This window comes from Polyodon spathula, chromosome 1 (assembly GCF_017654505.1).
Source record: "Polyodon spathula isolate WHYD16114869_AA chromosome 1, ASM1765450v1, whole genome shotgun sequence".
Classification (NCBI taxonomy): Eukaryota; Metazoa; Chordata; class Actinopteri; order Acipenseriformes; family Polyodontidae; genus Polyodon; species Polyodon spathula.
In genome coordinates, this window is record NC_054534.1 from 60,871,391 (window position 1) to 60,883,302 (window position 11,912).

The 11,912-nt window shown below is 39.3% G+C and overlaps 1 long non-coding RNA gene across 1 annotated transcript; it reads left to right on the forward strand.

Moving 5' to 3' along the window:
- Positions 1-10,493: 10,493 nt before the first annotated feature.
- Positions 10,494-11,661, forward strand: LOC121297520. Its single transcript, XR_005947178.1, has 3 exons — positions 10,494-10,700; positions 11,064-11,138; positions 11,314-11,661. It is a non-coding gene; the product is annotated as an uncharacterized LOC121297520 (long non-coding RNA).
- Positions 11,662-11,912: the final 251 nt, after the last annotated feature.

An 11,912-nucleotide genomic window follows, 5' to 3' on the forward strand; every position in this document is an offset into this window, starting at 1 on the left:
GTGACAGAGAGAAAGAAAGGGGGTAGAGAGATAGATGTCGTCAAAAGTCTACATACCATATTGTGTGGAAATATACATATGTAGGGGATTTAAACTGTTGACGACAACTTTGTTTTCAACACTTTGTGCATTTGTTTATTTCTTTCTTAATAAAACCCAATTTCAACTTGAATATTTATTCTTTCTTGATTACATATAAAGCAATCCACCTGATTTCACCTGATTTTTTTCATTAAATAATTTTACCCGATTTTGAAAAAAGTATTCACCTGAATATGGGAAAAAAAAAAAAATTCACCCCTCAATCAGATGCCCTACTTATAACACAGCTAAGACTACAATGACTACGTATTCAAGTATTTTCTTCAAGAATCTTATACTGTAATAATTATCCTTTATACACATGAATGGATAAATAAATACGCAATTACTATGCAATGGAATTAATACAAAGAGTTTAAGCCTGTAGTCTTCTTAGTATATATAGTGTTTTCGTATAACTATATAATTTTCACTCACAAAGCAGAATGGTTTCTTCGGTTATTTTACTCTTCCTCCATATACAAAATATTTATGTGAAGAGGATATGTGACTACTGAAAATGTCTAGCTTACTATTATCTGTTTATTTCTTCAATAAAAGCTAAGTGTTTTGTTATAATATCATAATATGCTGTGTTATGCAATAATGTGCAAAAACATGTAACCTCAATGTGTAATGAAAATCTCTTTTTAACAAGGAAATCAGATCTTCATAAACCAAGTTCACATGTTCTACACAGAAACGAAATATATAAAAAAACGAATTTACAAATTAATTTGTTTGGGGTTTTTTTGTCCATTTACAACTGCTTCTTTATTCATTTGTGTCATCAAAACATGGATAAGTAAAACTGGAATTTTGGTAGAGAGTTTGCTTTCATATGGAACAATCTGTCAACATCTCGTAGAATTTAGTATATTAGAATTCTTCACACCCCAGTAGAATATCCCAACTAGCAACATTCTGCTATTCTAAATATGAGTTATTTGAGTTCCTAAAATACAGTAGGGGAATATTACAGTACTTTTTTTTCCTCAGGCTGATACCACATAGCAATTGTATTTCAAATATGAGACTCACATGATGATTGTAAAGTGGTTCATTAGACACCTGTTCCCGTCCTTTCACTCACTGTATTAGAAAGCTGTGTTTTTTAATGAATTCTGCCAGTTTGCAAACTCAACTGGGTTTCAGTTTGATTATCATAATGGGGAGGAATTATAGATCTTTTGCTGCCAACTCCATAGATGGCATCTAGAAAGAAGCGACATTGGAAGGCTCCGTCTGGTCAAAGACAATTACTATGCTGGTGATGATGTATCTTAAAAATGTATAATCAGTAGGATTGTACATAAACAAATCATAAAGCAGTTCATACATTTTCTAATAGCATTTGTTCTACAGTCTTTCCTTAATAAAACATATACAGGACTCAATAGACATGGAGAATTGCCACCATGGACATATACAATATTTACACGAGTACTGTGAGATTAACACCTCTGTTCTGGTCTTCAGGCCTCACTGAAGCTTTGACAGATTTAACAAGAAATGATTTGCCCAAAATCATATTTGAAACCGATATCCTTACTTTTAGTAGAATATAGTCGTGGTAGAATATAGAGTGACTACGCCAGTTCAATGCGATAAGGCACAGAACAAATTATAGGATACCTTTAGGTTCTTTTATTCATAAACAGATTAAATATGGCAGGAACAAGGTTGCCAAATACATTTTAAAAGACATTCATCTATTGCAAAAATCCTAAAATAGCAACACATTGTTTACAAGGTATTTGTTTAAGACAATCATTCCATTCACCTATAAATAGGTAGAAAGATTTGAAACGGTTAAACAAGGTTCACATTAATGGGAATCATTTATTTAGTAAAGTGCAAATGTAACAACACTGCTACCCAGCAAATAGAGGGAATATACATTTTTACAGAACACAGTAAAACAGCAATAATAAAAACAAAATACAGCAGTCTCAACACACCCTCACACACACAATGTCCATATACGGCAGGGAACGCAGCCTACTCTGTTTCATTTCCTAAATTCCTGTCGGCTACCAACAAGCTAAAAACACTCAAGCTGCTCACATTCATTATTCAGCACTGGCATATCATCCCAATACTTAGTCGGGATGCTCCATTTACTGGTCTGATTCACTCTCTCTTACTCGTCATTCCAAGCTCCAAATGCTGCGTTCCCACTCCTGCACAGACAAACACAAATGGATCCCATTTGTAAAAAGATGGGCTATTTATATTCAGGTGCATAAATTGTTCAATAATTCAATTAGTCGGTGCCCCAATGAGGCAGAGATAAAGGGAAACGAGTGGAGAAGCAAACATAACGTGATACAAATCAATTAGAAAGTGTCATACAACATAAACCACCATCAAATCAATAAACAAGATTATAAAAATAATACAAGCATAAAATACATGTGAAAAGGACATTCTTGACCCTGTTACATTCATATTCACACATCAATTTTATATGCATGTTATATAGCCTACAGTCGAGACAAAAGTATTTGCCCATTATACTTAATATAAGGTTATTATTTTTGGACTTTTCCATATTGAGGAGTCATACACAGAGATATTTATAACACGTTTATTGTACTTCAAGTCCAGCCAACAACTGCCTTGCACACTGGGACACATGCAAGGGGTGACATGTACACTTTGTCTTAAAGCTATAGTACACTCTTACACTATGTCACAAAGGTAATTAAAGAGACCATGTTAAATACAAGCATTTAGTAAACATTAGCCACTAATTAATATGTCAACGACTAAAATACACAATTTCTAGTAGTTTAACAAACATTTAACAAATCTTTATTAAAAAAAAGGACTTAAGTAATTTCAAATAATTGATAGAAAACCATCACACAGTAATTAAGCTGCATTATAATGTCTATAGCCAGAAAAAAGGTAATTATTTCCAACATCTGTTGAAGAAGAACGTTATGGCAACATAGCAGATGGTCAAGACAAATTAGTTGGATTCGCATTTGAGAAAAGCCCTTGTAGCAAACTAAAACAAAGGAAATGCCAACAGAATAGTATCAAAGAAATATGTAATGCCAAAATTCACATTCAGAGTAATAATTAAGAACAGAACAAATTCAACTGAAACACTTGAAAGAGATGGACATCCAAAGAAAATTACGGGTACAGCAGGTAGGACTAAGAAAGATTTAGAAGCATCAGACATAGCAGTGCACGAAAGAATCCGCACACACTACAAAGAAAGAAGAGTTCTATGCACGTACACTTTGCTGCAAACCACTTCTACAGAAAAGTCATTAAACAAATCCTCTAAAATTTGCCAAGAAACATGAACAGGAATCTGAAGCATTCTTCAACAAAACTGTTTTATCTGATAAGACTAAAATATAGCTTTTTCCCAAAAATGGACCGCAGTATGTCTGGCGGAAAAAAGGGAAAGACTGAAATGAAGAAAACATTGTACCTAGAGTGGTTTGATCATGTTGTTTTAGCAGTTCAGGGACTGGAGGCATTCGTTTGGTTTGAAGATTAAATTAATTAAGCCATGTATCAAAAAATTCTGCAAAGTACAATGATACCATTGATTGTAGGCTGATTGACAGTTTATCTTCCAACACAACAGTGGCAGTGACAGGATTTAATTCCTGGCTGGGCCCCAAATTTTCATGGACGGGTAAACAAAATGACGTAATTACCAATATGCGTACTGAGGACACTCGATACTGTCAGAAAGAGCACCATATTCTCCAAGAACGCACATTCTACCAAAACATTTTGACAGTTGGACATCCGATTTACCATCAACATGCATAGCAGCAAAAATTCTGTAACGTTAGCGAGCTACAAGTCACTACCACACAAGGAAAATGATTCAAAAGACAAAAGATCTCAAACGTGTATTTGGCTTCTCAAAGTGAGCTTAAGTTTAAAAAGCTCTCATACAGTGACTAAAAGTGAATGTCAATACTTCCCTTTGAGCTTTAGAAAAGTGTCAGTTATATGGGAACAAAAACAAAACAAGAATAGAGGCATGAGTTGAGCATAACTTACATCTCAGCTGCATCAGTCAACTGAATTCAAATTGATAAAATTAAATGTAGTATAACCCTCTGAAAGCCGTAATTAAAGCAAACAAACAATTCTAGCCCAGCAACAGCACCGTCCAAACCACAACTTCATTATTTAACTTGTCCGCATCTTTATTAGACAGACTGGCCCTCCACTAAAACTTTCAAAGCTCCTTCAACAAGACATCAACATTCCCGTCATCAGCGTTTGCCTTGCTGTAACTCCTCTATTTAAATCCACCACAAAGATGTCAGCTGAATCTTTCTTTACTCTTCGCTTGCAATCAAGCGCCACTTCCCCGCTCTCAGAGCCAGCACAATTTATCGTTCCTTCAGAAGATCCTGCCCTGGATTTATATTAGTTACGTTCAACAGTTTAAAGACCTATCCAGTTCATTTCATGCTCCATTTCAACCTGTGGCGGCTTGTGCTTTCGACTGGTTACAACATGCTCCAACGACACTGCTGTTATGCAACTTTTTCACCGGCGCCTCTCAGTCCATGGCTACCACGGCAACACCCTCATTGAGTGACTGCGGGGAGCGGTAAGTTGCCATGGTGACCAGGCAGCTTCATCCGGCACTGTGAGCTCTGTGTCACAGTACTGCAATCTTCTGGCTTGCTGCTGCTGCATTTTTACAAACTGCGAGGGCTCGTTCAACTCACCGAATTGCGACATCTAAATACTGTGTTAACATATTCAAATACATGACTAACTGTCCTAAAACATGTAACGAATATATTAAAATCTAAAAGAATACACAATTCTATATTGGCAAGGATTTCAATCACAATAACCAAATATATTCGAACCCGGCTTCACTCAAGCAATGGTTAATTCCAATCATAACCTCTAGATAGCAGTATAACACCACAAATTCTATACAGTCTTTAAACTGGTTTGCTATCACCATGAAGCTCGCACACTCCAGTTTTTCTATACATTCCTGCAGTTGTCATTCTGTGGGATTCTCAGGAGTTTCCCCTCCTCATCAACCTTTTGCCTACCTATATCAATTGACATTCTTCAGTTTCAACTCTTCCCCTCTTGAAGAACCTGGTCATGAAGCAACCTTACTCAGCTGTTTTTTGAGATGCTCAGAATCTGCCATCACAGTAAAGTCTAGCTTCCCTGCATCAGGCATCCATTCCTGCGACTTATTCCTGTTCCCAGATTTGTGTTTCCTCATCTGGCTCTGCTCCTCCAATCTGACCAGCTTCATCAAGGCACCTTATTCAACTTTCAAAGTCATCATTATATCAATGCGAGCCGCCAGTCAGTCATGGAACCATGTCCTACGATTATCAACGTTTCAGTCAATGTCCTCCTTACCCCAATAGACAATACTCCTCATAAACTGCTCTCGACCAATCAATAGGTTTTGCAGCTGCCTTGGATTGACATGTTCTTCATCCTCTCGGGTTCTGCAGCGGTCTCAGATCTCTGCATTCTTCATCTCTCCCAAAAGCATCCCCATCTCTGGCTCCTTCTAAATCTGCCTTAACACTGAAAGACCAATATCTACCGCAGATCCAGCAGATCCCTACTCTCTGCAGCAGACCACCGCACTCTACCGGTGGTAGTCCTCCGTTCACCATTGCAGATCTCTGTTTCAGCAGATCACTGCTCTCTACAGCTGGGCCTCTGCACACTACTGACAGCACTCCATCGTTTTCTTCAGACCTCTGCTCTGTTCAGCAGATCCTGCCCTCTACTGTTAATTGCTCCTACTACAGCAGCTCTCTGCTCTCTCTTCAGATCTTCTCACTACTGCAGCATGCAAAAGTTGCTGTAGTTTCCTGTTTAAATCTGCAACTGCACTTCTCCAGAGCCTTCAATGATCCAGCTTTCCTCCAATATGCAGATCGTGGCAGCATTCCCACAATCAAGGCTAACACTAATCCCCATCTAATCAAAATATGGGGCACTTCCTCAGCAATCCTAGTCATATCTCCGCTCATCCTCTCAAATGTTACAGCATTAATACTTGGTGAGAGATGTCGTACGAGACTGGAAATCTGTCTTGATTATGAGTTAAGGGGTTCCACTATTAAGAGAATAACTGGAGTTGTGAAACCCAAATCTCTGAATGTGAGTTTACCTTTTCCATTTCAAGCAGACATGATAGTAGCAAACCGCTGATCGATCCCATATTAACTAACATATAGAATGGCGGCATCTCATCTCTCTGCCCTCATTTCTAGAATATGGAGTGTAAAGGCACCGAGCTTCCCCAGCAGACGATCCATATGTTCGTTCAGTCCATCTGCCGCCTCAGCCCTCAGTTCCAGCTCTCCTTCTGCCTCCACTTTCGGTATCCAATTTCAGTCAGCTGGTTCCATCTGCTTCCACAATCCCCATCCAGAATCCCCAGCTTCTCCAGATGCTATTTGACCTAAATCCTACTCTGAGTAACCTCCTTTAATCTGCTCAGCAATACATGTCTGCAGCCCTCGGCTGTTGTTCAAGAGCTCCTTTTCTACAGCCTGTTCAGTGTTTTCAACCTTCTGCGTCCAGAATCGAATAATCATATTCCTTCATACAAAACAGGATCCTGGCTCTCATCGTCCATGCTAGGGATTCTCTCTATCTCTCTCCAGTCTCTCCATACCAGCAGTTCGACTGACCCTTCGTGGGATTCTTAAGAGCTTTCCCCTGCCTCACCTTCCTGTCTGTCTATATCAACATGCATTCTCCATTTGCTATTTCCACTCTTCGGAAAAGCCGCTTCTCCCCCTACAAGGATCTACCTATGGGATCAGCTGCCTCTCTGCCACCTTCGATTGGCTGCATACCTACAAGACGGATCAATTTCAGTGCGGTCGGTCCATTCACCTGTCAAGTATCAAGTTCCCTATCACACTTTTCAAGGTATCTCCCCAGCAGGAACCCCCCGCCCCAGACCCCCTGTTCATTAGATTCCTCTCACTCTTATCATAACTCGACTCCACCCTCTCCTCCGAGCAGGCTCCTCTCCACCCTCGCCTCCAGAGCAGACCTCCCTCCTTGACTCCACCCTTGCCTCCAGAGCAGGCCTTCCTCCACCCTCGCCTCTGAGCAGGCCTCCCTCCTCTCCACCCTTGCCTCTGAGCAGGCCTCCCTTCTCGACACAACACCCCCCACCCCCCACCCCCACCCCCCCCACCACCCCCAGCCTGATCACGAATGTGGAGGAGCTGGTCCTCCTCTGAAACGATTTCCTACATTCATTCATCCTTCTCCGATATAGTTGCCGATATAGTTGCTCCCTTTTAAATTGCTAGTATGCCCGGAGTGGGGGCTTCCTGTCTTCCGGGGCCACTAGAGGTTTTCCCCTAATCAGCCTCAAGGGGTTTTTTCCTCTCCACTGAGCAGCAGGTATACACATAGTCACATCCTACTAAATTACTAGCCATCCTCCTGTTTGTCCCATTTGTCCTCCTGGTCTTTTGTTTGTTATGCGCTGACATGTGCTGTCTTTTGTCCGTCTCACGGTGTGGGAGATTTTGTGAGGAGCCGGGGGTCCATCTTTTGGGGGGCAAGTGATCTCACTTCCCTGACCTCAGGGCTAGGCATCAGCCTCCCTTTATCTTCAGGGAGCTTCTCACCATGTGAGTCAGAGCGGACCCCCAGCCACACTCTGTCCTTTCGCAGCTCCTGTGCTTATCTTGCCTCACTCGAGGCTCTCTTCTATACTCTGCCTCAATTTGGGACGTGGCTATTCTATGCTTGAGTCCCATACTAACCTATATGCCTCTGTGATGAGTCAAAGGGGTTTCGGTCTGCAATTCAGCCTCCCAACAGTAGAAGGCATCAAACCAACTCGGGACTTCCCTTACCAAGGTCTTGTGACCATGACAAAAGTCATCTTTTTGAGGGGCGGCACCTTGGTGAGGGGCGGAAGTACGAGTATGTAAATTCCAGCCACTGGAGTCAAGTGAAATTAAGGATACCTGTCAGTTTGGGATTGGTGATCCACTGACTACCGGGGCGGGGTTTGCATACTAAAGGGAACGTGCTACTGTGTTCAGGGTTGGTCCTAAGGAATAGAGGCGGGGGAAAAAAGGCTGGAGGGAAGTACGTGGGAGTTTGGACTGTGTCACGAACGGAGGCCTTACTAACTTGGCTCTTTTCTGTTTTTATTCCTTTTTGTTTTATTTTTGGATGTAAGCAGAGCGCGAAGAGGACTAAGAGGCTTCCGTTCCTTTATTTTTGATTACTCCAGCACTCCCTCCCTCACATCCTTCTTTATTATTTTTCTTTTTTTTTCTGTGTAATATTAAATAAAATTTTAATTTTTACACGTAAATCACTGTCTGGAAAATCCATTTTTACTCACACGCCTCACAGCCTCATACTTATTTCAGGTTCCAGGCAGTGCAAGTCTCAGCCAACTGGGGATCTAACGAGCGCCCCTTTACAGAAGTCTCAGGCTCTGGGTAACTCTCTCTATCCTTTTGTGTCCCGGTCTTCAGGGACAGTTCTTCCCAAGGAGCGGCTCCCCGAGTCATAACCCTCTGTGTTTTCAGTTGCTGGGTCCTTTGCCCCTGGGTTGTGTCGGCATCGCCGCCCTCAGTCAGTGACCATCCTTCTATCCGGTTTCGGTTGTTGGGTCCTTCACCCCTGGGTTGTGTCGGCATCACTGCCCTCAGTCAGTGACCACCTTCTACCCTAGCTTCCATGTCCAGCTTCGCTGCTCTGCTACTAGAGTGAGCCTCTTCCGCTCTTCTATCCTAGGTCTGGTCCTTTCTAGCCGGAACTCTGTCCTACTAACCTCTCCCTTCTGTCAGTAGGTTTGTGTTGCTGCGGGGCCATGACTGGGTTTAAGTTCAGCACCAAATCTAAATAAAACGTTGTTACTGTTATTAAGCACTAGTAATAATCTGAAGCTTGGTTTTTCAAAATAACAAAATCATGGTTTCACTTTAGTGAAGTACGCTACAATCGTTTTATTATTAAAAACGTGTCATTCTTTATTAATTTATTTTCAAATGTCATATTAAGCTTTTTTTATGCTCATTCAATCAAACCAAGTAGGAATTTGCTTGCACCATTTAAGATGTTTTTTCAAGTCAAACAAGATTATTATTATTATTATTATTATTATTATTATTATTATTATTATTATTATTGTTATTATTGTTATTAACTTCATATAACATGCATGTCTGTAAACCTGACTAATCCTGGTTGCGTCACAGGTAAAGTTATCCCCTTTGCTTGTACAATCGTGTACCACAAGTCAGGAAGTCAGTTGTATTCCAACTTTTCCCAGAGAGTAAACCTCAAGGTCAACATGAGCTCCATTTGTGAAAAGGTTCCCTTGGCTACATCTGTTTACACAGAGCTCCGGTTTCAAAACAGTTATCAGTTTAGTACAAACTGAGCCGCTACAGCTTCAATAAATCTAATTGGCATTAGTTGGTCAGTTCAGATTTCGGAAGTTAGATTTACAGTACTCAAAAGACTCACGCACTAGCAACATATTAAACTCCTCAAAACCTGTTCCTTGATAGTCTCAAAACAAATGATAAAGTTACTTCTGTGTGGACATAGCAAAATGTTAATTGTGTCCAGTCTTTTAACAGTAAAAGGTTGCATGTAATGATTCTGCAGCAAAGTAAAAGCTCTGAAAAGCTTTTTTTGTTTCTAATTAGTTCACTACTGTACTTCAATGTGAAATCTGTTTGCAACAAGACATTCTACCAATAAAAATGGTTTGTGAACAATTACCAAAAACTGTTTGAACATTTTGATTACTAAATGTTTGCTGGAGTGTGGACCATTTTATTTCTAAAAGGAAGAACTGAATGTTAGAAATGTTAGAGATCTTTCAATGTAAAGCTCTGTGAATACTTTTTTTACATACAGTACATTTCAGGGACCTTACCAGTTGTTTTCAACCTCTTACAAAAAATGAGAAAAGAGTTTGGTAAAGATTTTGTAAAAGCAAAGGGAGGCAAATTTCAGCTGAGATACTATAACTTTTTCTATGTCTAGGTACCTTTCTCTTCTTAGCCAGTTAATCTAGCTATACCAAAGTGTGTTTGGCACAAGGCACACAAACAAAGTTGGAATTATTATTATTATTTTGTTTTTTAGCAGACTAATTACTATTTTATTATATATATATTATATATATATATATTATATATATATATATATATATATAATATATAATATATATATAATAATATATATAATATTTATAATAATAATAATATTATTACAAATGCGTATCTCTCAGGGAAAATCAAAAGCCCATAATATACGAACACGAAATGTGTATTTACAACAGCATTCCGCCAGATGTCTCCCTATTCTGACAAATGGCTTGTTCTGAATAAGTGGTCCTAGAATGTTTGTGTTTGCATGGAAACCATCGATTGGCGCTCAGACGAGCTGTAGACGTTGCAGATTGAGTACATAGATGTACTGGGCATGTAGTGGCCAACGTAAGAATGATTAAGTAAACTGAGAGATAACGTTAGACAACTTTCATTTTTAAGAAGTGACCTTTTAGTATAATGTGAATATGATGAACTAATATGTCCCGGAGCGGCTTGGAAAGATACAAAACGGTAAGAAACAGCTGTTGTAAGTTTTGAATTGCCCGGTTGAGCGTGTCATGTAGCTACAGTAACGTGCTGATACTGAAAAAAATAAAATAAAATTATAGAGTGGAACTTTCAACCTCAATATAGTCACTCTCGTATATTAAATATAATATTAAATAAAGTTTGACACAGATAGTGTAATTAATTGTTAAACAATACAGTTATGGAAATGCCCTTGGTTACCATGACATTTACTTTTAAGTTGGTCTGCGTCACTATACGTCCATTGTAAGGTCCTTTCAAGAGGTTTTTCCAACACTGTAGATTGACCTGATGGCAGGCAGAATTCATTTTGTATAATTAAATAACTTTGTCAGTTTCTTCCAGATTCTGAATTTACAGCGATAGGCTTCACAGGGATGCGTTAATAACATGGATTACCAGGCACACTCGGCACTAAAGGTACGTTTTTACATTAGTTTTGAACATAAGGTTTCCTTAATATAAAAACAACACAGAAGATGTTCCATGATGCTTTTCATTAGTCAAGAAACTTCTGTTAGAAAATGTATTCCTGTACAGTTTTACACCCTATTTTGTTGTTGCTGTTGTTTGTTTTGCATTTCCCATAACACAGGTACTGCGGCACCAACTTGAAACATTTGAAGCGCTGCATCAGCAAACAATGCAGAATGTCACCACCGTGAGTACAGTTTCTTGATACCGGTGTGGTGTTATTTTGTGGTACAGGTTAAAACGTCCTACTCCTGTACTGCGCTTGCCCTGCCATGAGCAAATGATTTTAGCTCAGAAAACAAGGAAATGACCTTGCAAACTGTATGTGACTAACTGATGAGCAACCAACTGGGTTATATACGATTTTGAATGTGAGAACTACAGTATGTCTTGTTAGGAATTTGTGCAGCAGTCAATCACAGCATTGACAGTGTACCATTTTCTGGTGTTAAAAGGGTAGGAGTACCACATTCTGACGATGTACAACTTTCTGACCCTACACCAGTATAGTAAGGGAAATTACACCAAAAGAGCAACATTTTTAATCTTTTACAATATGTAGTTCAAGATAATAAAAAAAATAAAAAATCTAAAACCTTTGTATGTCTATTTTTAGGTACAGTCAGAAATTAATGAAATATTCAGCAGTAGTCTAAAGGACAGCAAGAATCAACATGCAAGCCATTCCAATTATGTTGCTATCTGTCGAACAAATACATT